Genomic DNA, 25,111 nt, shown 5'->3' on the forward strand with positions numbered 1-25,111 from the left:
CTCACTTCCTGGTATTGTGGATCCTAAAAGCCGTTTCATAGGTACATTTCTGACCCTTGCTCTCTTTCAGAAGAGAAAGAGAAGGCTGAAAACTACCTTCTGGATGTTCTTCTATCACAATTTGGTGTTTCCTGGGTGAATCCTGTCTCTAACTTGGTTTTAATCACAGTCTGTGAGTTGAAAGTTCCAAACTGTATGTCCGAGACCTGGCTCCCCAGCTCTAAAGCCACAGACTCGGCAGACCACTGGCATCACCAGTGGTTGCCAACAGGCACCTTAAACACAACACACCCAAAATAGGTGCCATCAGCAACCCCCATCTTCCTGCCTCATCCTTCTGGATGTCTCCTCTTCCAATCTAATCAATCTCCAAGTTGAAATGATTCTATTTCCTTTACATCATTCAATCCCACTCTTTCCCCTCTGCTCCTAGTACAATTTCTTCCCTGGACTTGTGCAAATAGGCCTATATGCGTCCAGCCTCACTCCCCAAAGCTGCTAGAGTGCTCTTTATAAACTGTGTGTTTGATGATTTCACTTGTATACTTAAAACCTTTCAGAGGTCCCTCCCACCCCAGGATAAAATCCAAATTCCTCAGGGTTGCATACCAGACCCTATACAATCCAGACCTCCTATTTCTCTAACTTCAGATCTACTCCCTGCCCTCCCACTCCACTTGGCACTCAACACTCCCACCATTCTGCAATTCCTCCATTCCCAAATTCTCCTATCCTTGCCCCCCAACCCCCAGACAGCATTTGCACTGCTCTTCTCTTGGCTCAGGCAGCCCTCCCCTGCCCTTGCCCCTCATCTCCCTCCCCACTGCCACTTGTCCTTCCAGGTCCAATCCCAGGCCTCTGAAGGACCTCCCCTGACCTCTCATCTCCACCCCACACCTGTTCACACTCCTGCCACATGCACCGTGCTGCAGCATAACTGCTCCTATGCTTCTCCCTGAGCCTGTGACCTCCCTATGACAGGTCCTGGGTCCCTCAAATCTGTGCCCAGTATTTGGTCCAGTGCCTGGCAAAATAAACAGTTTCCCTGGGGGAAGGAACTAGGCACAGTGCCATCAGATGGCTGCATCACATTTTCAAGGCCTCTGATGTTCAGGCAGGAAGGTGGACTCTGTGCTACAGTGAGCCACAGTGATAAGAATAAGATGCCGTTTTAGGAAAAGTAAACTGGCAGTGCCACACAGACACTGTGAAGGATTTTGGAACACAGGGCAGGTGGTGACGAGAGGAGGCCGCTGAGATGGCAGTGCCCCTTGCTGGGGTGGCTAACAGCAGGACGGCGATGTGGGAGCACAGGTGGACTCTGTGCATCTGTGTCTGGATTCTGCATCCACAAGTGGACTCTGTGCATCTGTGTCTGGATTCTGCATCCACAAGTGCTCTGCACAATCACAGCAGCAGCTGTGGACTGGCACAGGCACCCAGGGAAGGTGGCACAAACAGGTTCCACCCCTAGGTGGGCACCCCAGGCCTGTGAGTACGCCACCCTCCTGCATCTCAATGAATAAAATACAATCTTATTTGCTAACTGATATGGTTTGGCTGTCGCCACCCAAATCTCATCTTGAATTGTAGCTCCCACAATTCCCATGTGGAAACACACAGGTGGAAATTTATGGGAGCTACAATTCAAGATGAGGGACCTGGTGGGAGGTAGCTGAATCATGGGGGCAGTTTCCCCATGCTGTTCTCTTCGTAGTGAACGAGCCTCACAAGAGCTGATGGTTTTATAAGGGGAAACCCCTTTCACTTGATTTTTTTTTTTTTTGAGATGGAGTCTTGCTCTGTTACCATGTAAGAATTGCCTTTTGCCTTCAACCATGATTGTGAAGCCTCCCCAGCCACGTGGAAATGTGAATCCATTAAACCTCTTTATCTTTATAAACTAGCCAGTCTCAGGTATGTCTTTATCAGCAGCGTGAAAATGGACTAACACACTAACTTTTGTCTCCATCCTAGAAGGCAGCAGATTTAAGGAAGCTATGGATGAACGCCTGTGAAATGAATGAATTCAACCTCAGCAGCTATTCCCTCCTATTCATTGCTGCTTCCCCAAAATGTGGGAAGATGAAGCCAAGAAGGGAAGCTCCTACCTGAATTCTGCCTCCTGAGCTACGGCTCCCGTTCAGAGGACACGTCACCCTCCGCCCCGCTGCTGGCACTGCGGTCTTCTTTTCGGGGAGTGTTTCTTTCCTTGCTTGATTCGGAAGGTCCCTTAGCTCTGGTCTTTTCTTTTCTCTGCTGCTGTTTTTCAAGCTTTGACAGCTGATTAAATAAAAATAAAAAAGAATATTTTACAAACACAAACACATGCCTGTGTATCCCACACACCAGTGACTTCCCAGGTGGGAACCACTGAAAAGGGTTTTTCTGATAACCTGGCAGAACACAGTGGTTCAGATATACCAAATTATACACAGAATGTTTCTCCAACAGGCACCCGAGTCACTGAAACAAATCATTAGTAATAGGAGTAATCACTCTCAGACTTTTCCCCGACCATAATTCAACCTGGCACACAGCATGAGGGAGTGGCCATACCACAGCCTTCCTCAACAGCCTTAGAAGAGCTCCATACACGAAGGCTCTTCATCTCTTACTTTTGTCTTTGATAGTTTTCTTCTCATCAAGTTATCTTCTTCTTGCTGTTTTCTTTTGTCTTTTTCTTTTTTTTTTTTTTTTTGAGACAGGGTCTCACTCTGTTGCCCAGGCTGAAGTACAGTGGTGCAATCATGGTTCACTGCAGCCTCAACCTCCTGGGTTCAAGTGATCCTCCCACCTCAACCTTCCAAGTATCTGGGACTACAGTGCATGCCAATTTTTCTGTAGAGGCGGGGTTTCACCATGTTGCCCAGGCTGTTCTTGAACTCCTGGGCTCAAGCGATCCACCCACCTCGGCCTCCCAAAATGTTGTGATTACAGGTGTGAGCCACGACACCACACCACTTATATTCTAAAGAATGTTCAAAACACGTCACTCTTTGCTGAAGATTACAGAGAAGGCTATGAAACAAAGTGCATTAAGCACACTGAATACCATCTCAGTTTTCAGTTGGTTTGAGACTGAAGCCACACTCGCCTGCAGCTGAGGCACTGAGTGCTCCCAGCAGGCTGTGTGGTGGCGACACTCAGGGATGCTGGCCACCAGAGCCTTCTCAGGCTCCCACCAGGCCAGCAGAGGACACGCCCCTGATGTCTCACTCAAATGGAACCTGGGCCCACTTCTTCCCTGAATAGTTCTTCAAAGAAAGCATCAGCTGGATGGCTGAAAGAAGCTTCCATCATCTAACACTGAGCAGCAGCCTGGCCACTCCAGGAAAGCCTGCTGAGAAACCCAGCAGAGAAGACTGGCCAAGTTTTGAGCCACAGGATTTTCTTAGACCAAAAAACAAAGAGACAGCAATACCCAGTTTTATCTCCATCCCAGACCAAGTCTGTGAACTTTTTCTAGTTTACATAAAAAGAAGGAAACTTATTGAAGGACTGACTTCTCCCTGCTGGTCCCTGCCCCACATCCAAGGCACAAAGACGAGTCACTTCCCCCAATCTGCCAGATCATTTCTTCCACTATGAACAGACTTTGAGTTAACCCTTTGAGAGATGAACAACCAACCAGTAGCTCTCAATTGGGTCCAGGAAATCAAATTTATTAATAATTGACTTACAGTAGTGGTCCCCAACCTTTTTGGCACCAGGTACCGGTTTAATAGAACACAATTTTTCCATGAGATGGGGGGACAGAAGAGGGGATGGTTTCAGGATGAAACTGTTCCATCTCAGAGCATCAGGCATTAGTGAGATTCTCATAAGAAGCGTGCAGCCTAGATCCCTCACATGCACAGTTCACAATGGGGTTCCCGCTCCTATGAGAATCTAATGCCACTGCTGATCTGACAGGAGGCGGAGCTCAGGTGGTAAGGCTCACTCAAAGGCTGCTCACCTCCTCCTGTGCGGACTGGTTCCTAACAGGCCATGGGAATTAGTACCACTCCCTGGCCTGGGGGTTCGCGACCCCTGGCTTACTCTTTCCTACTCCCCATATACCTGAAAAGCTGTAGAATACAGCTAAGTTTGGTTAATATGCTAATTAGATTTTGTGAATGAAGACATCACTTCACCTTTGACTCAGCAACTATCCTCCCAGAAAACTCCCCTGGATAAATTTCCACTTGTGTGCACAGTGGGGGCTTCTAACAACATGCACAGTAGTGTCATTTGTATTTGCAAAAACCTAGAAACAACCCAAATGTTCATCAACATTAGGAGGACAGATACATGTAATGTGGTCTGGCCCCTAAAGCAATACTGTACAGCAGATCTACATATATCAAAACAGCCAAGTCTTGGCCAGGGGTGGTGGCTCATGCCTGTAATAGCAGCACTTTGGGAGGCCAAGATGGGTGACTGCTTGAGCTCAGGAGTTTGAGACCAGCCTGGGCAACATAGAGAGACCCTGTCTCTACAAAAACAAAACAAAAAAAAAAAGAGTTAGCCAGGTGTGGTGGCATATGCCTGTAGTCCCAGTTACTGGGGAGGCTGAGATGGGAGGATTGCTTGAGCCCAGGGGGTTGAGGCAGCAGTAAGCTGTGATCGCGCCACTGCACTCTAACCTGGGTGACAGAGAAATACTGTCTCAAAAAAAAATTTTTTTAATTAAAAAAAAATAGGGAAATCTTGAAAATCATGTTATACAAAACAAATTTAGCTTCAGAAGGCTATATACAGTATGATTCCACTGACACAAAATAATACTCTATATTGCTAGTGAGCTCATGCAAATACACTATGGCCTGGAAGAATACACGCCAACTTTAATAAACATGGAGGGGAAAGAGAAGAATGGGATCTTAGTGGAATGAATATATACAGGCTTCAACTGTAACTGTCAACTTTATAAGAACAAAACCAGATCTAGAGCAGAGTTACTAATCAGTGCAGTCCACAAAATGCACGTGACACCTGGACCAGCAACAGTAAGATGTTCGTGTCAGAATGTAAATCAACACACAGCTTCCTTCATCAGCAAAGTATTGTGAGAGATTTCTTCTCAACTATGAACTCCGTGGTGTAGCTGACTTCATTCTGGCACAAAACGAAGGTTGCAGTGAGCCGAGATCACGCCACGGCACTCCAGCCTGGGTGACAGTGAGTGTGCATACACATGTACACACGTATATAAATACTCAAGAACAGGTCCAAGTTAGATGCTGAGAAAGCGCAATTGTAGTTTTAAAAAGTAAGATGCCCTCTCAGTTTTGTTCTTTGTTTCACCATGGCCTGGTAACAAACAGTTCATGCAGCAGCACTTTAAGTAGGAATTAATGATCTGGAGAAAAGATGACAAAAGCTAGCATTTTAAAATCTGGGAAATGGCCACACACAGCTGCTTATTATATAGTTCTCTGTAGTATTATTTTCCATGGACAAATATTTTCTCTTTACTATTCTGCCACAGGTTACGAGGAATTTCCTGCATCTAAAATAACAGACTTCTTTCCTTTCGTCTCTCTTCTGTTGTTAAAATGCTCTTTCTTTGATGAAATGATAAGGACAGTATGCAGGACTCCTTCTGTCTCGTTCCTTTTCTTGCGAACTGATTTTGGATTTTGCAATGTGGCTATACCTATTACTACTAAGCTGTACACTTAAAATGGTTAAGATGGTAAGTTTTATGTGTATTTTACTATAATTTTAAAAATTCAGCAATTTTGGAAATCATGAAGTCAGCAATCCATGCTAGACTCCCCAATTTCTTTTTGTTTTCTATATTCCTGATTCATAAAATCCAAATATCTGGGAATCGCTGTTCTGCAGTAACTTGTGGTAAGCTGCCTTCTGCTGCCAGCAATTGACATTTTATATTCGCATCCATGTGTTCATACTTGTATGTCATACGTGTGTGTAGATGCATACACTGATACACACATATATAAATACTCATGAACAGGTCCAAGTTAGATGCTGAGAAAGCACAATTTTTAAAAAGCAAGATGCCTTCTCAGTTTTGTTTCTCATCTTCAGAGATAAAAAAGAAAAAAAAAAAAACATAAAATGTGAATATCAACAGTCACAAAACTAAATAAACCTCCCCCCGCTAAGATGTAATCTCATGCAAAGGCCTTTTTGTGACCCAGCCTGTTCTTCACTTTGTACTCTTTCATGCTATTGAGAACGAGATCCAGAGAGGATGATGGGGACTAACCCCAATTAGCACAGCCTTCTGGAGGTTTCTCAGCTCCTCGTGGTGTCATTCGACTCTGTGCTGGGGCAGAGGCACAGACACCACAGATGCAGAAATGTCCATCTGACCTTCCCATCCAACCCCGCCCCCTCCCACCGACTGCCAGCTTTTAAATCACATGTGATAACTATTTAAATGACAGGCACAGCCCACATTTCTGCCAGCGATGTAATGCTGACTCTCTTACAGTATTTATCTTAAAACAACCCAACCACATATGGCTCCACGCCGCAAATTCAAGTTCTCTGTGAGAACATTGTGAACTAACCTAATAAATTTAAGCCTTTTCTGGGAAAACTTGGAATCCAATGCAGCCAAAATGTGGAATTTACGTCTCAAGGCAAGAAAGCAGCTGGATTTTTTTTTTTTTAAGGAAACAGATGAGAAAAAAGAAGAAGAAAAGAAACTGGTACTGCATATGGGTTTCAAGCAAAATGTCAACAGCTTTCAAATTAAGAGGAGATACATGTCAAGGAGAATATAAACCACTACAGGTCTGTGAACATACGATCTACAAACACTGAAATAGAGTACTTCTGGGGTTTTGTTTGTTTGCTTGTTTTCAATCAGCTGGTAAGAAGGCCCACATTGTAAGGGACAGAATGTCCAAACCATGCTGGCTTTATCGCCTTAGAGAGAAACCCAGCCTTCTGAAAGCAGCCCTGGACACACAGACACCACTGAGGGCCAGGTGATGGCCCTGTGGTCAGCCTGCACCTCTCACAGTGAAGCTTGGGAACACAGGTGCCAAAAGAGGGGGGACTGGAATATGCAGATCCAGACTCGCCCAACTCATGATTAAATCCACTGAAAACATAAGGGATTTTCCTTTTAATTAAGATGCCCAAGCTCTAATTGCACAATCTAAGAATGAACCAGCTGAACATTAATCTTATAATGTCCGATTTCAGGGCCTGCAAACTTAAATGCCTTGAGAGACCAGCCAGGAAGCAAAATGAATTAAGTGGCCAAGAGGAAGACAATAGGGCAGGGTGGAGCCTGAGGCCACACTGCAGAGGACAAGCTCCACCGAAGGCCTAAGGCCACACTGCAGAGGACAAGCGCCACCTAAGGTAATTTGCACTTTCTTTTCAAACATCTATCTGGAACATAATGTTGATGGGGTGCATGTGTGTCACCTATTAGGGATTCCCACTTAGCATTTCCACCTATGTGACCTTGTTTGCTCTTAACAACCTGATAGCAGTTGAATGATCATCAACGTCCCACAGAGAAGCCACCACCAGCTGCCTACACTGCAGCTACTCATCTTCCCAGCCCCTTCCTCCCTCCCTGCTGGCAGGAGCCTCCTACTTCAGAGGTGGCAATGTCTGGTTCTCCTGTCACATGGCATGTGACACAAACCATAGCCAAGAGGACCTGAGGGGACTGCAGAGGGTCTTCAGAAAAAGGCTTCCCTCCCTAATAAACACAGGTGCAAGGAAACACTGCCTTCTTTCCAATCCTTGGCCACAGTCAGGGGAGGAAACAGAGCTTCGGAATGGTGCAGCTCTCCAAACGAGGAGGGGACATCCAGAGGTGCACAGAAGTCTCTGGAGAGCCCCAGCAGGATTGAGCCGGCTGAACCAGCTTTCCCATTAGGGGAGGCAACCAGGTTCCTTACTGTTTAAGCCACCCTCACGTTATAAGCCACCCTCATGTAGGTTGGTGGCACTTGCAGTTGAAAGCAGAATCTTTCACCACATGCCCATGGACATAAACAAGACAGCGACGCCCAGCAAGGTCATGTGACTTAAGGTTGCAGCCTGCTAGTGGCTGAGGGGGACCACACCCAGGCCTCTAGATGCCAAACCCCGCATTCTTTCCAGGGAGCGACATGACCTCTCTTGCTTAATCTATTAACTTCACTTAGCAGGTAACTTTTGGGCACTGACTATACCTATTCTAGGTGCCAACGACACAACAGAAAACCAAGCAGAGCCCTGCCTTCCTGAGGCTGACTGTCCACTGGAAAAATAATTGGCAATCCCCACTCACATGAAGCCAGGCCTGCTCTAAGCACTTGATGTGTATTAGGGGTAAAGCAGAGGAACCTGGGGGTGCTTCAAGCCCCCACCATTCTGCCCGGAGCATACAACAAGGCAAGCTGTTGCCCTCTGTAGCTGCACACTTGTCTTCATGGGTAGAAAGGGACCTCAGGGCCATCTCCATTTGCCAAATTAGAGAGAAACTGGTCCTAACCTTGGTCCAGCTCCTCGGTGGTTTAGCAACAAGCTGCTGCTGGACTCAGTTCGTCCATCCTTTTCTGTCCTGATGGCTGAAGAAGTCAGAGGATCAAATATAATTACCGGCAACAGTTTAATTCAACCAGTAACAAGGCTGGCTAAGAGCAGAGTGGGGAAGCCTCAGAAGTGACACGAGCCTAGTGTTGGCTCTCTGATGTCCCTGGCACTTGGCCTCAGGAAAGGGCCCTGTGTGCCTGTAAGTGGCAGTGGGAGAAGCAGATCAGGGCAAGGGAGCGGAGTCTGACCGACCCGGGCCCACCTGCTGACCCGAGGCAGCCCAGGCAGGGGAAGCCCTGCAAATGGGACATGGACACTCAGGACCAAGCCTTCAGGTGATGGCCTAAGAATGCAGTCAGCATCCGTACATCCTAGTGGCGCCACTGGATGGCCAAAGTATGGGGGGGGGTCTCCAGGGCAGGCAAGCCCCAACTTTGGGGAGGGCCAACGAAAGCGGTGCTGGGAGTGGGAGTCAGGTCCTAGTTGGGGGTGAGAAGGCAGGGGCACTCCAGGGACTGGCATCACCCGGGTGTTTACTCCTCACTCCCAGGCATACTGTGGCAGATGGCACATGGCAGGGCAGTGTGTCTGAGCAGAAAACAACACACAGAGATGACTGAAGACAAAGATGTCAGGGCCACACAGGCAAAGGCAGAAGAACAGACGCCCAGGTGAGAGTGGGGCAATAGGAGGGAAGGGCCGAGTGAAGGGCACCCTGGGCAGAACTGAAGCATTCTTGTTGGGAGTGGCAGGGGAGTCGAGGCAACACTGGTGAAAATCATCATCAAAGACTTGGGACAGGACAGGCACGGCAAGGCAGCAGGGCAGGCTAGGGCAGAGGCATGTGGCAGGAGCCCGAGCCCCCCATTAACTGAGATGGACACAGTGATGTGGCCTGTGTGCTGTGGCACATGCAGGCCACAGATGAATGACTGAAAAAATGAATGGACAGGACAGGTTTTGTTTGCAAGATCAGGCCAGACGATAGCCTCAGAGGGCACAGAGGCTCAAGCTTTTATGCCAGTTGAGTAGGAAAACTGAACAGCTCTTCACTAGCACTCAACGGGCATGGGTATTGGCAATGGCAGGTGAGGGGCCTGCCTTTGGGGTTGGGATATCTGTCTCTTAAGCAGGCAGCAGGCCACTGGGAAGAGAAAAACAGAGGCTCTTGGGCGGCCAGTCAAGGTCTGTTTTTCTGTATATGATATGCCCAGGGCAAGGAGAGGGGGTGACTGTGAGGTGCATGTGCCCTGAGAAGTGCAAAGCATCAGATCAACAGGGAATCGCGATCTGCCTCTGTTCCTTCACACACATAGCATCACTCCTGAAGCACCTTTAAAGACAGAGCTCTTCACACTGTGGGATGATCCAGGGTGACGATGACACAGAACATGAAATGAATAAGGAAGTTCAGGCTCCCATGGACACTAATGAGCCAGAGGGCGCACCTTGGTGAATAAACTGGAGAGCTGAGCACTTTGTGTCCAGTTGAACTCTAGGCCGCCTGAAGATTCCACTCACTCCAGGGGAAAATCAGACAAGGTGTGCTGCCTACAACCAGCAGCACTCACCTAGGCTTGAAGGATTAAAACCCAGACCACAGGAACATGGTGTCTGCTGCTGCCATCACCCCCATATTTCTCTCAGGAACACCCAAGTCTATCAGGCCATTAAGCACTAGATTAAGCTATGAAGGGGTTCTAGAAAACCGATTTATGGGCATGTCCTTTCAGAACACAGGTGCCCAGGAATCCCTGATAGGAAGGATTACTCTAGAGCATGGATGTCCAACCTTTTGGCTTCCCTGGGCCACACTGGAAGAAGAATTGTCTTGGGTCACACATAAAATACACTCACATTAATGATAGTTGATGAACTGCTAAAAAAAAAAAAAAAAAAAGAATCTGTGCATAATTTTCATGATATCTGCCACCACAGAGAAGCAAAAATGTTCTTACATTCAAAGGGTTGGACATCGCTGCTCTAGAGTGAGATGGTGATGGTGTCCTAAACTTACTTCCAACATGATTTTGGGGAATGATGGTGAAAAATTACAGCTTCTCATAGATGTCCTAGTTTATTTCTGTGATAAGTCCCACAAAACCCAACTCAACTCAAGACTCATTCTTTATCTTGAGTCTACAATTTACAAAAAGAGCACCTCCATCCTCAAAGGGCCCAAGCACATAACTTGGAATCTTAAGATCTTTAAAAAGTCCATCTTCGGCCGGGCACGGTGGCTCAAGCCTGTAATCCCAGCACTTTGGGAGGCCGAGACGGGCGGATCACGAGGTCAGGAGTTCGAGACCATCCTGGTGAACACGGTGAAACCCCGTCTCTACTAAAAAATACAAAACTAGCCGGGCGAGGTGGCGGGCGCCTGTAGTCCCAGCTACTCGGGAGGCTGAGGCAGGAGAATGGCGTGAACCCGGGAGGCGGAGCTTGCAGTGAGCTGAGATCCGGCCACTGCACTCCAACCTGGGCGACAGAGCAAGACTCCGTCTCAAAAAAAAAAAAAAAAAAAAAAAAAAGTCCATCTTCACACTCAGGAAATAAATGACCCCTTAGATTGTGACAATCAATGTGTCCCCTTTGGCATTCTGAGAAATCAAGAACAGATATTATAATTTGCAGATTACTTCTGAACACAATAGAGGTGAGGTCAGTTAAATGATAGCCCGCCTCATGCCACCTCCAGGCAGCTGTCAGGCTGGGAGGAACGCCAGGTCTCGGGACTCCTGGACAAGCCTTCAGTTGACCCGGTTCCTTGTAGCGCAAACACCTGCACACGGGCTTCTGGTAATTGCCACAGGTCCAGGACAGCACACCCTGTTTCCATTCTTGCTGGACAATGCCAGGTATGGCCCTATCTTTGAGTTACTTTAATGCTGGTTATTTCCTGCCAGACTACTCTGTCCTGCATATGAGCAAAATCTAATTAGAGAGTGAAGAAAATAACAAAAGAAAAACTCAAACCTCATGAAGTCAGTTACTATGATTTTTACAGATCATAGTGTAGATGGAAAAGTTCTGTTCCAACCAAACCCTTACAAAGATTCTAAAAAAGTCTTATGGTACAAGTCATAAAGATCAAATATCTCCTCTGCAATTACTTTTTAAAATACCACAAGGTAGATTACTCAGCATGCTTGCTCACTCCTGTGGCCCGGCTGATGTCAGGAGGAACGGCTAGAACCAGAGGATGCTGTGCAGAGAGGATGTACCCAGCCAGACCCCGCAGAAGTCAAGACATGAATTAAAGGCAAAAGGGTAAATGCCCCCATCCATTAGCCCATTAACTCATTTCAATAGCTTTAGAAATTTATCTCCACAATGCTCACTGTCCTAAGTGTCCATCAACTACCACCAGTAACAAATGCTCTGATTTTTGTCAAGTCACTTATACCATGCTGTGTGATCATTCTGTCACCCAGGAGATAAACACAACCAGCTGTCATTTGGTATTTGCTTAGTTGAATAATGAAGAATTTCAAGACAATGTAAGAGTAAAGCATGCTGTGGAACACAGAAAAATTAAATTAACAATGTACCCCCTTGGGTCTAGGCTGTTTCTCTGAACTTCATCATGCCTCAGTGTGCTCTGCTAGGTTATAGAAACTTCTGGAAGGCAACTTTCCACCACTACTGTGCAGATGCAATAAAGCCCAAAAAGGGGCACAGCAGCCTGAGACACCTTCAGGAATGGATTATCATGAGAATGATGGAGACTTACACTCAAATTCAGGGAGAGGACATCGCCATTGGCCAGCACGATGGCCATGTGTCAACTTTGTATAGATTCATTTTTCCCCTCAGAATTGGGACAGCTCTTGAACTGAAATCCCACAAGTCTGTGACCTTTGGCTTCTCCATTTCTTTCTGCTATTTACAGGCCTAGTGGCAGAGGGTGGGATGGGGAAAGAAGGAGGAGGCAACCTGCAGTGAGCAAATGACATTTACTGGTAAAAACTTGAGGATAGGAGTCTGAATCTAATGTGGCATTTTACAAGATCGGTAGAGACCTACATCCATACATTATCTCTAGCTGATACAGACATATTTAAAACGTAATTGGAATTTATATGTGAATAATTTGTTTTCTCAAACTGCAGCTTGATATAATTTCATATTATGTGATAACTCTGAAAGCTTTTTTTTTTAAAAAAAAAGTCCTTGTGTAATGGAAAACCCAACAGAATATTAAGAGAGGATGTTGGATGTTTCCCTAACACACAGTGTAGAGTGCCATTATGTCAGTGGTGGCACTGCATTATTTTAAATCGACTGGTTGCTTAATAAAAACATTATGAAGCAAAGTGCACACATGGTACCTAATTTTCATACACTATTAACTCTACTTGAGGTTTTTGTAGAATTTTTTTTAATCAAGTAAGCAGGCATCTGTCCCCATCTGAAATCGTGCAAGCTAATTTTATTTTCTAATTCCCCATTGTTTAAAAGAACCCTTTTAAGTATGCAAAAATAAGAAAAGGGACAGTTCAGTTGCCTTTCTATTATTCTCATTACTCTGACTTAGCTAAGTCTCTTTGGTCTACTCCTTCCCTGCAGGGGACATGGTGCAACAGCTCCAGCCTTCAGGACCTAGTCTTTGCTTGTTTCAGGCCATAGTGGGATGGGAGAGGCTAGAGGTCAACCCAAGAGTATTTCCCTATCAGTGTAGCTGCCCTCAAATCCTCCCTGTTAACTCCCCGCCGCAGACACTGCCAGAGCCCACTGTGTCCCCCAGCCCAGAGGTCACCTGCAGCCTCCATGGACAACTGACCTGCAAGTCCATGGCCTCCTACCTGAGCACCTGCCCCTTTCTGCTTAAGGACACCATGTGGCCACAGGCAGGCACAAGGCCTGAGTATTGGGCAGGCCACAAGTGTCTGGAAGTTAAGGACTCTAGAAGTGGTCCTCAGTCACTGAGAAATGAGACATAGGGTATTAAGAACCCCACCCTCCTCCCACCCACTGAGTCTACTGAGATGTGTCCCACACAGTCCTCCTGAGGACACCCGGGATGGTTAACATGCTTAGGCTTTCCTCCCCCGGCCTCCCTTCCTAGTCCTCTCTTCCTTCATGGGAGGACCTCCTAGAACAAACCACCTGTATACCTAAATCCTTTTACTTGGAGACCTAAACCACAAGCATTTTAAATGCTTTGAAAAAATCCACATGTTAACATGAGAATTTGTTATGTGTAACTTGCTATCTAGCCCTCTCTTAACCAGATGCCTACGTTGGTTTACATGTCTGCACACTGGAAGGCCGTGGCAGACGTTCAGGATTACTCCCCACCCTGCAAGGCACTGAAAGAGGCTGGAATGGGAAGGAATGATCAAGCAAATTTGAGTATAATCTTGTCACATTTTTATTATATATGCTAATTCTTTGAAAACCACTACTCCATATGTATGACAAACGATATATTCTAGTAGCCAGGGTTTTGTATTATGTTGCTGTCCATCCCCTAACCCTACTGGGGAACAAGGTGTCGACTGCACCTCTACCACTCCCAGTGCTGAAATAGCCTTTGCTTCACCACACCTATGTCCTGGGTTTTTCCTTCAATAGGGCTAATGGTAAAATGTCAAAGAGAGGACAGAAGTAACCATTTCCTTTTCCACTGAAGGAGATGCACTGACCATGCCCCCATGTACTCCTGGCCTGTGTACCTTTACCATTTTGTAGGCCGTAAACTATTAGAAGGCAAAAGTAATCAGCACCCTATTGATTCTACATCCACTTTAGACTTTAGTCAACATCTAGTATCCTGTTGGCACATGTCTGGTTAATAATCATGAACTGTAACAGAGTTTAAGGAGGCACTTAAGCAATTTCAGTGTTGGTATTTCAATGCATAATTGGTAACAGAAAACTGTTCATGAGCATTTTAAACTAACAGTTGTTCTTTAAATGATTCAAAATGTTTCTTCAATTTACTAGAGTCTTAAGAAAAAGAGAATCCTTTTTTCCTCTCCCACTTGGTCTATACCTTGTATAAATGCCAAGCAAGCAGATTTGGAACAGTGAAGAATTATTGTACAAAATAACAATAAAACAAGAGAGGAAGACTTGGAACCCAGAAGAGCAGTAGACATGACCTGGGAGAGAGGTGGAGACCAAATTTGGGCAAGACGTGAGCTCAGCAGCCAGGACAGCAAGTGGCCCACAGGGGAGCTAGTAAGGCTTCCAGAGAGTGGGCTCCACAGAGAGGCACTGGAGCGAAGGCCTGGGAAACAGAGGCCTGGGAGCAGGAGGAGTAAAGAAAGTACTTTCTACAAGGCTTCAAGGAGAATTAGAGAACACACTCCCAGAAAAGCAAAAAGCTGAACAACAGCAACAAAGATGATAGGATACAACGCAGCTTTGTGGTGCCTAACAGAGTTCAGACAATAAATAGTGCTTATTGAATCAATTAAAAATAATGACATAACAATGATAGAAGAGGGAAAGTAGTAGGGAATGAAGAGTGTTGAGTCTTCATCTATATAGTCTACATAGTAGCATGAAAAAATAATTTCAAATTTTAATCAAGAAATAGCAAAAGTTCATTATTTAGGAATAGAGAAAAAATACATAAAGAAATTGCTTAAAATATGTTCAAACCGGTTGCTTTTGGATAAGAGGACAAGGATTGAGAACAGGCAGAGAGTGTTGTTTTTCATTATACGCCTTCAGGTATTATGTGATGTTGAATTATGTTCATAATACTTTAATAAACAACTTAAATTGACTGGAGAAAGAAAGCACACACAGTGGATGTGGTTAACAACAGATCAAGTTCTACAGAAAACAAAACTAATGATTCAGAAAAATCAGTTCATGTCATTTTTCTGATACGCAGAGGAAAAGATGATAAGCAGAAAGCAGAAACTGGGAAATTCAACACAGGAAATCCAGTCATCTGTAGGACAGGACCTGTAAAAGGAGGGAGCGGAGCAGATACAGAAAAGCCAATAAGAAAAGACATTACAGAAGGGCAACAATCCTTCATCTCATGGGCTAACGAGATGCTCAGCATATAAGGGAAGGACCGACCCTTAGGGAAATTTAAGAAAGGAGATCCACACCAGGGGCACTCACCTTCTCTTCAACACCACTAAATGCCAGTGGACAGCCAAGACGGTACGACACTGACAGACTACGTGTTGGGTGAATAAAAGACTGCATGACAACAGAGGAATGGACGTAGAGAAGTAAGGAACTCAGTCAACCAAACATCAGGACAGGACAATGTCAGCAGAGTCTGAGAGTAAAAGATGGTGACCCAAATATTCTATGTCAACCAAGACATTCCGAAACATACAAATATTCAGAAAATATAACATCATTCCCATCCTTAAAAAATAAATGAATAAATGACTCATAAAAGAGTTCCAGCCTCTTGAGAATAATAAAGGAAATTATGTTAAGTAATGTAACCAGTAAAATAAGTTATACAAATGCCAAAACTAATTCTTGAATGAGAAAATATAAAATGCAAACAAGAAGGTAATCAAGCTTATCTAGATCTAAAATCCAGATTCACAATCAATTTAAAAATTGTGAATAAATGCAAATGCCTAATGAGCTTGTGGAAAAGAAGAGCTCAACTTTATTAGCAATTAAGTTGATACAAATACAAACAATGAGATATAATTTATGATTCATGAAATGGATAAGGATTAAACAATTACAATACTCAGCCTTTGCAAGGGTTTGAGGAAAGGAACATTTTATGTTGGTGATAAGGAGTATAAATTTGGGCCTTGGGAATGCAATTTGGCAATGCATAGTTTAAAGCACTAAGTATATGCTTGTTATGACCCAGCACTCACACCCCTTGGGATTTATCTTGTGGAAAATAACTGGCTATTAAGCACAAAGATACATGCAAAAGGATGTTCACTGCACTGGTTTTCACAATAGTAAAAACTGTGAAACAACTTAAATGCCAATAAAAAGAGAGTTCTTTAAAGTATGACATATTCTGTACAGACTGATTTACCATTTGAGGTGCTGATATGGAAAATAAATGGCTGCAGTAATCAAAAACCACAATTCCCATCTCTTCATCATTAAAAAACATATATTTTGGGGAAGAGTACAACAGCCAGCTCCGAGGGACTGTTTGGCAGTGGAGCAGGTAGAAACGGGAGAGCACACACAGGCCACACCTAGAAGAAAAGACACAGGCAAAAAGACAGCACTGGAGGAAGGGCTCAAATACGAAGTCCAGGCCACCTGCCTAGGGACACAGCTATGCTCTAGAAGTCACTCAGAGAGAGAAGGAAGAAGGGGGTTGATGAACATAGGGGCAGGACAGCGGTCATCCCTGGGCAGGGACGGGCTATGCAGGGAGGCGGCAGGAAGGCCCTGGGTATGGAAGTCGCTCTGCTTCTTAGGCTGGGAGGCAGCGCCTAGGCTGTTTGTGTTGTCGTTATGCTTTTGACTCATGTGTACTACAGATACTCCTTTTCACCTATCAAATATTACATAATACATTTTTTAAAGCACAGAAGTGATGACACTTCATTTTTAGTCACGGCTTTGCCCAAAGGGTTCTAATATATGACTGGCTTTTCCACCGAATATCTGAAGAGGAAAAAAAAAACACTATTGATCACAAATGTACAATTCTCCAGTATGCAGCTTGTCAGGGAAAATGAAGTGCTCTTCAAAGGTATTATTATGACACTTCTGCAAATTTAATTGAAATCTCAGCTCTGAATACCCCAGGGCCATGGTTGAGCCTGCTCAGTTTCAGGATCTCAACAGTAGCTCACAAAGAACCAGAAATCAAACGTGTTATCATTGCCATTTACTTCTGAAAAGAAATGTTAGCAAACCACGACAAAACTCTTGTGAACTCTATTTCTGTAGAAGAAAATGCATCTATAAAAGCCTTAGCCATGAGGCGGAAGGACCACTTGAGCCCAGGAGTTCAAGACCAGCCTGGGCAACATGGCAAAACCCCGTCTCTACAAAAAATACAAAAATTCACCAGATGTGGTGGCACATGCCTGTAGTCTCAGCCACTTGAGGGGCTGAGGCAAGAGGATGGTTTGAGCCCAGGAAGTCAAGGCTGCAGTGAGCCATGACTGCACCACTGCATTCTAGCCTGGGCAACAGAGTGAGACTCTGTCTTAATCAATCAAGCAAGCAAGCAAGCATTGGCCATAGGTTTGGTACAAATAAAACCCAGCTCCCAGGTATCTTTGTCATTAGTCTCAATTCAGTTTCAGGATGCTGTCAGGAACTGTCACTCCTGGGAGGAAGTTTGCTACCAATGAAATTGGAGAATGCATGCAATGCTTAGAGCCATCTTACTATTTTTATTCTCCTGCCTCAAAATATACCTGTCACCAGACAGAACCGGGGGACCCAGGCAGGGGCTTTTCCTGCCGCAAGAGCACTGCTTTGTGCTCTGAGAAAGCCCTGCTGCTAGCCTCAACAGCTGCTCTTGTAAGTTTCCTATGCAAATGAGGCCTCAAAAAGATCTAACAACCTGAGGGCCACATCCCTTTGGTTATTCCACTTCCCCTACTTACAGATTCCTACATCCGGATACCGAAATAGGACTGAGGAGCAACGACCTATTTGGAAGTGAGGCTGGTCCTGGGAGCAACAGCAGCAGATCTCCAGGGAGCTGTCAGAATGCAGACTACCAGGCTCCACCCAGACCTGCAGAACCACAATCTGCGTTCTGACAGATCCCCACGGGACTCCTGTGCACCTTGAACTTTAGGAAGCGCTGGGCTAGAGGGCTTATTTTAAACTGAGGTTTCATAGGGAGCACGGTTTTCAATCAGAGTTCAAGTGGCTTTGAAGATGGGCTGACTCTCATCCCCTAGTCAGACTTTGCTGTGCCACTGACCAGAAGCCAAACTCAGGATGACGGCCTCGCCCTATTGCCTACACTCCAGGGGACCTCCAGCCCATTCCCCAGGCAGGGCCCTCTTGCCGGCTGAAGGGTCACCAGCATCCAGCAAGTAGAAAAGGCGAGCCAAGGAGGCAGGAAGGCCAGGAGGGGCTGACAGGCTCCAAGTCCATGAAGGAGCTGAATACAAATCCCTCCAGGGTCCTACCCATGCCCCTCCCATCCCCTATTCTACACACTCACAATGTTCCTATCACTGCTGCCTTTTCCTTTGGCCCCTTCTCACCTAAGCTTCCTGGAACCCCCTTTCCACAGTGAACAAACCATCTTCTCCATCAGCCTCCCCTCTGTTTCACCCTAGGCCGCCTCTCCCACAAACACCCATCCACCGCTGGGTGGGTGAATGAAGTCCACATGATGGAAGATTACATGGAAATAACGACTGAAGTGCTGACACGTGCCATGGCACGGACAAACGCCAAAGATGCTCTGCTCTGTGAAAGAAGCCATGCACAAAGGTCACATACTGTGTGTCCTCCTTTACAGGGAATGCCCCCAATAGGGAAATCTACAGCTCAGGGCTGCAGAAGATGGGGGGAAGGAGAGGGTGACAGCTAAAACCAGGGGTCTTTTCATGGTGATGGTTGCTCAACTCTGCGAATGAACTACAGGTCATGAATTGTGCACTTCACATGTATGGACTGTGTGGCATGTGAATATCTCACTAAAACTCATGACAGAGTAACGTCTCTCCCCACCCAGATCCCTTCCAGGGCTGCCCTCCCCTTCAGGAAAGTCCTCCCAGACCTAGCCTCAAACGGCCCCACCAGTCTCGTCATCCACTTCCTCTCGCCTTGCATTTTACCCTCCAGGAATTCCAAACCCTCCCCAGCCCCACCATATCATCCTGTTTCCTGCCCAGGCCTACGTTCATGCCTGGGGCTTCTGAGCCACCTCATGCTGGTCTTCTCTCAGGGCTGGGCTGAGGCTGCCCTCCAGGTTCCCATGACACAACACCTCACCCCTGGGAGCCATGGGGGAATCCACATTCTGTCATGCAGCTCCAGAGCTCAGGCAGGCCCCTCTGCTGCCACCCATGGGGCCTGCCCAGGCCTCCAGGCATGCAGCCAAGTCCCAGGTCCTACAGCTGCTACCTCACCACAGCACCTGCCAAGAACTGCTCTGTCACTCTGCTCATTCCCGTGGCCATGGGTCCCAGCACCCAAGAGTCCACCTGTCCTCACAGGCTCTCAGCCAGCCAAGGCCAACAGGTGCCTGGAATGCAAAGATGGTAACTCTTCAACTGTCTCCAGCATTCCACTTCCCTTCTCTGGGAAAGATAAAGTCACACACAAAATAAAAAAAAATTTAATGAATACAAATTTCACAGAGGTGTCACTGCCCACATACCATGGTGGGAGGCACCAGTCTGCCTACCTGCCTACTCCGCCCCACCTTCTTCTTTGCTCATGGAACTCCTCTTTAGTGGATCATTCTCCACCCAGCCAGGTCCTTCCTGCGGGCGCCAGTCTAAACCATCACAGAGCTCATGGGGCTTTCCTCTTGCCGGTGTTGGCTGAGACAAAGTACGTGATGGAATTCTGGCCAATGAACGTGAGAGGAAGTTTGCCAGGGGCTTCCAGGAAAGTCTTAAAAGGGGGCAAGAGATAGGAACATTCCCTTTTCTGCCTTTGAACATTGTTGTGTGTCTCCACGCAATGCCTGGAAATGTGGTGGTGACTCTAGGACCATGAGGAAAGCCAGCACACTTAGAAAAGTAAATGGAAAACCGAAGGAGCCTGAACCCTTGAGGACACTACTGAGTCACTCAATTGACAGAGCCTGACTTCTTGCACTTGGTTATATGATCTAATACATGTCCTTATCATTTAGGCCAGTTTATCTTTTGATACCTGTAGCAAAAATATCTGAACTCATAGAATCATTAAGTGTATGAAGCAATAGGTTAAAATCCTTTTCCTCTACAATGAAGCTGTAGCACACATGAATTTGAGGTATGTAAATTCACCTGTAACAATCTCTTGTGCTACTAAATCATTCTCAAACAGATTATTACACACTGCACCAACAGAATTACATATACAAAACCAAGTGTGGATATCAGAGCTGGCTGCAGAAAATAATCTGCTTGGAATACGTTCCTGTGATCGTTTGTTCCTGTGATCAGGCTAGCCATGGGCTCTATTCCACAAATTAAAATTTTAGAAACACAGAATTCCTTGGAACATTCCTGCTTTTGTAAATGCCTCGGACAGGCAGTATAGGTAAGACTGGCTAAGGTTCCTGAAATATACTTACCACTATCATTAGCCTCTGTCTCACTGGTATGGAGCCAAGTAGCAGGGACAACAATAGCCAAGATGAGCACAATGGCACCAAAGCATCTAATGTAGAGGCTCCAGACTGGAGGCGACTTAGCACTCCTCCCGTCTCCTGCCTTCCCCTGCCCCTCTAGACACTGGCAGTCTCTGGAGATATTTTTGGTTGCCACAGCTGTTGGCGGACACTACTGGTACCCAGTGGGCAGAGGCCAGAGATGCTGCTGAGCATCCAACAATGCACAAGACAGCCCCTTACAATAAAGAACGATCTGCCCCAGAATGGCAAGAGTTGTGAGGCTGAGACACTCTGGTCTAAAGTGATATGACTCTTTCCACAAGCCAGACGCACACAAAACTTCTTTTCATCAATTGAATAATGAAATCTTCTGTATTTATTTAGATGTTGTTTCTATGTGTTTTGACTTTTTTTGTCTTTTTTCCCTCTCTTATGGTGCTGACTTTTCTATGTGTCTTAGGTCCAGAAAAACAAGATGGCGTGTTCAGATTTTCAGAGAAACTGATAGATAAATTTGGGGCATGCTCTAAATCTGCTGTGTCTGAATTATGATTTGCAAAGCACCAGCCTGCCATTTACCTGACACTTCTACACTGAAGACAGTCCATTCCTTAAAACCATGTTTTGCAGCCCCAGCAGGTCCACCTACCTGCTATGATGTCTTTTATTTCACTCAGCAGGGAAACTGAGTGTGCCCATGATGAACAAGCACAGTCACCAATAATACAGCTGGATAGTTCATACTCTAGTCACAAAATTGATGCAAATGGTGAATGAGTCAATAAAAAACACAATTCCATCTAAGCCAAATGAACCCAGCATAAGACTGTAAATCTCCATCAACCAGGCATCAACTCAAGAAAAGCTATCAAACATGATGCAGTATCTTAATAAATGTGAACATAAAATCTATCCCCTCCCACCTCCACAACCATCTTAGTCTCCTTTACTTAAAGTGCAGATGTCCAATTCCATATGCATTGCTCCACTTGGCCCTTGTTGTGCGATCTCTGCCTTTTCAACACTGGCTCCTAGCCAAGTGGCCCGGGCAAGTTAGGATTCTGCACAATGCAGAGTGCCTGGTACCACCAGATGGGCATGGCCCAATTCCCAGGAACCCCATGCCTACAGACTGTGGTGCCAACTGCATCTACTGGGGCTGTGAGAACATGCAGCCATGCCAAAGCAAAGGGCATAGGGAAAGGAGAGTGGGGGGTGAGGTCTGAACTTGGACAGCATGTACTCAAGGAGCCACGAAATCAGATGGGCCTGAGGAGTCTAGCCCACCCCCAGTGGTGGCTAGCACAGGCTGACTGGCATCCAGAGCCTGGCTAACCTATGTGGGTCAGAGGAAAACACTGTCAAGGTCCTCATGGAGCCCCAGGGTTGCCCTGACTTAATTCTGGAGAGTGGCCTGAAGAGACTAATGGCTCTCGTCTCCCACACTGCACAGACCCAGGTGTGACCCAGGTGTGTCCTCTTCTAGGACAGAGCGCAGGGCTGGGGCTGAAGGAGGAATGCCACTGACTACCCAGCCCCCACAGCCTCCCATCTCTGTCTCCACAACCACTCCAAAACACCTTCACAGTCTGTAGAATGTTTCTAAAATAAAACTTAAAATAGGAAACAAGCCTGGCTTTGAAAGTGGGAGGAAAAAAAAACTTCCCACAAGAAAATGACCAGGTCCAGACGGTTTTACGGACACATTCTACCAACATTCAAAGAACACATCGTTCTAAGCAGATATGTTCTTCCAAAGCAACAGAAAAAAGAAAGAGATCCTCCCAACTCATTAATTTTATGAGGATAATATTAATTCAATTACAAAACTAGATAGCAACAGAACAAAAAAGGAAAATAATAATCTAAGCTCACTTCTACATAGATACAAAACTCCTAAACAAAGTATTAACAAACTAAAATCTGGCAAAATGATGATATACTATGACCAAATCTGACTTTTGCCAAGAAATGCAAAGAGAGTTTAACATTAGAAAATTAATCACTACATCAACAAGTGAAGAGGGAGGAGGACCATGTGGCTGCCTGAACAAATGAGCATCACTCAGTAGCCACACATGCTAAATGCCCTCAAGAAACTAGGACAGAAAAAAAAAAACTTGCTAAAACCTGGTAAAAAAAGGATTTCTTGAAACAAAATAAACTTACAGCAGTCACCATCTGGATGGTGAAACAATAGAAGCATTGTCTCTAAAATTAGGACAGTCTGTTCGTGCCACTTCTGTTAGCATTACACTAAAGCACTCAACAGTGCAGTAAGACAAGAAAAGGAAATAAAAGGCATAGGGGTTATCATGCCAGAAGCAAAACTGTCATTATTCTCAGATGGCATGACTATCTACATGGAAATTCCAAATTCGCCAGGCTGGAATTTCCTAATCCCAGCAAGTGGGGGTCGGGGGGCAGGTGGTGCGCGGCGCTGCAGGAGACTAGGGCGTGTTTCATCCTTATCTACATCTGCATAAGGCAGACACTTCCAAGGCCACCATTTTAGAGGCCCGCCCTGGGAATGCATTCTTTTCCCTGGGCTATTAATTATTAATATTCCTTACTGGGGAAAGAATTCAGCGATATTTCTCTTATCCATTTTCGGTAATACGAGAAATATGGCTCTGTCCTGCCCGGCCCTGCCCACAGGCAGCCAGACTTTAAGGTTATCTCCCTTGTTCCCTGAAAATCACTGTTATCCTGTTCTTAAGGTGCCCAGAGTTCATACTGTTCAAACACACATGCTCTACAAACAATTTGTGCAGTTAACGCAATCATCACAGGGTCCTGAGGCGACATACATCCCCAGCTTACGAAGATGACGGGATTAAGAGATTAAAGTAAAGACAGGCATAGGAAATCACAAGAGTATTGATTGGGGAAGTGATAAATGTCCAATAAATCTTCCCAATTTATGTACTTCTGCCATGGCTTCAGCTGGTCCCTCCGTTCGGGGTCCCTGACCTCCCGCAACACAAATGCAACAGAGATGCATTTGAAGGAAAAAGATTAAAACAGAATAAATTAGACAAATATTTCCTGAAAATCTTATGAAGGTAATTCAGGGGCAAAAGCTAAGTTTATCTTCTCTAAGGATGGAGGCCTACTTTCGAAAAGATTTTTTGCAGGTAGGTGCAAATGAGTTTACCTAGTTAGTATTAAGTATATTTTATGTCTGATCTACATTTATGTTGTTACGAAATGTTGTCTTAACAGTCAGTACTGGCAAACCAATTGGTCATTTTCCTCCCTACTAAGTGATACACTTTTTCAAAGTTATACTAGAGTCTTGAAAATAAAAATGATTACAGGTATAGCCTAAGTGTGGCATATACTCTACTAGATCTAGTGCTTTACAAACCAGCCATGGTCTTCATGCAAATCCCAGAAGAAACTCTGACGCTATTTACATGTAAGAAACACATCCAAACAGTTCTCCTTTTATACCAGTAAGGCTGATACCCAAGCTCTGAAGAAAATCATTACCTGTTTATTGTGTAAGGAATCTTAAAAACTGTTCCCCTTACTGCCTCAGGCTTTTAACTGAGTAAATGTGACTGTATTTTGATAAATGGTGATAACAATATCAGACTCAAGAATCAGATTTCTAGAATGTCAACAGATTTCAGGCATTTCAGCCTAAAATGCCCCAACTCTGACAAAATAAATTATTATGACAAATGACTAAAAATGCCTTGCCACAGAATTACATAAAAGCAAGTGTCTTAAGTCACAGCTACCACCAGAGGCTGGACTGCTGTCACCAAGGGAGGCAGGAGGGGTACGCCCAGCGGGGAAACAGCAGCTGTCCCTCTTCTGCCATGTGTGGCAGCAGTACCACTCGGAGGCTTGACTCACCCCTTGCAGTCTCAGGAACTCTTCATCTGGAGAAAGAGCTGAATCCACAAACTATGCTCTGGTAACCACAAACAGCGCCTGTTTCCACAACTTCGGTCCTCAAAATTACTAGGTTTGCCATAATGTGACATTCTACTATTCCCATTTCATGTAAAGGCTCCAGTCATTCCAGCCACTCCAACTGATGGGAGATTTCAGTGGCTAATTCCCAAGACGCCATATTTTAAGGACTCACCTACAAAAACTGGCCTAGGCCAGGCCTTTAGATCTGCACTAATAAGAGGAACTCTGACTAATACACTTTTAGAAAATAGGTTAGGGTAGGGGGAGACGGGCAGAAATACATGAATAATCAATATATATATATATATATATATATATATATATATATATACACACATGCATGATATATATATATATATATCTTGTAAAGACAGGCATATACACAAAAAATAGACAATCCCCAACTTATGAGATTTTTCAACTTTAAGATGGTGTGAAAGTGATAAGCATTCTGTG

General features: G+C 45.2%; 1 long non-coding RNA gene across 1 annotated transcript in view; it reads right to left on the reverse strand.

Annotated features, from left to right (window-relative positions):
- Nucleotides 1–25,111, reverse strand: part of LOC108536593 (uncharacterized) — a 136,123-nt gene that overhangs the window by 11,438 nt on the left and 99,574 nt on the right. Inside the window, exon 2 of the long non-coding RNA XR_001887559.1 lies at nucleotides 2,112–2,283. This is a non-coding gene — a long non-coding RNA (uncharacterized LOC108536593). The remainder of the gene's footprint in view (nucleotides 1–2,111; nucleotides 2,284–25,111) is intronic.

This window comes from Rhinopithecus bieti, unplaced genomic scaffold, assembly GCF_001698545.2.
Source record: "Rhinopithecus bieti isolate Rb0 unplaced genomic scaffold, ASM169854v2 scaffold_641, whole genome shotgun sequence".
In the NCBI taxonomy this organism is placed as follows: Eukaryota; Metazoa; Chordata; class Mammalia; order Primates; family Cercopithecidae; genus Rhinopithecus; species Rhinopithecus bieti.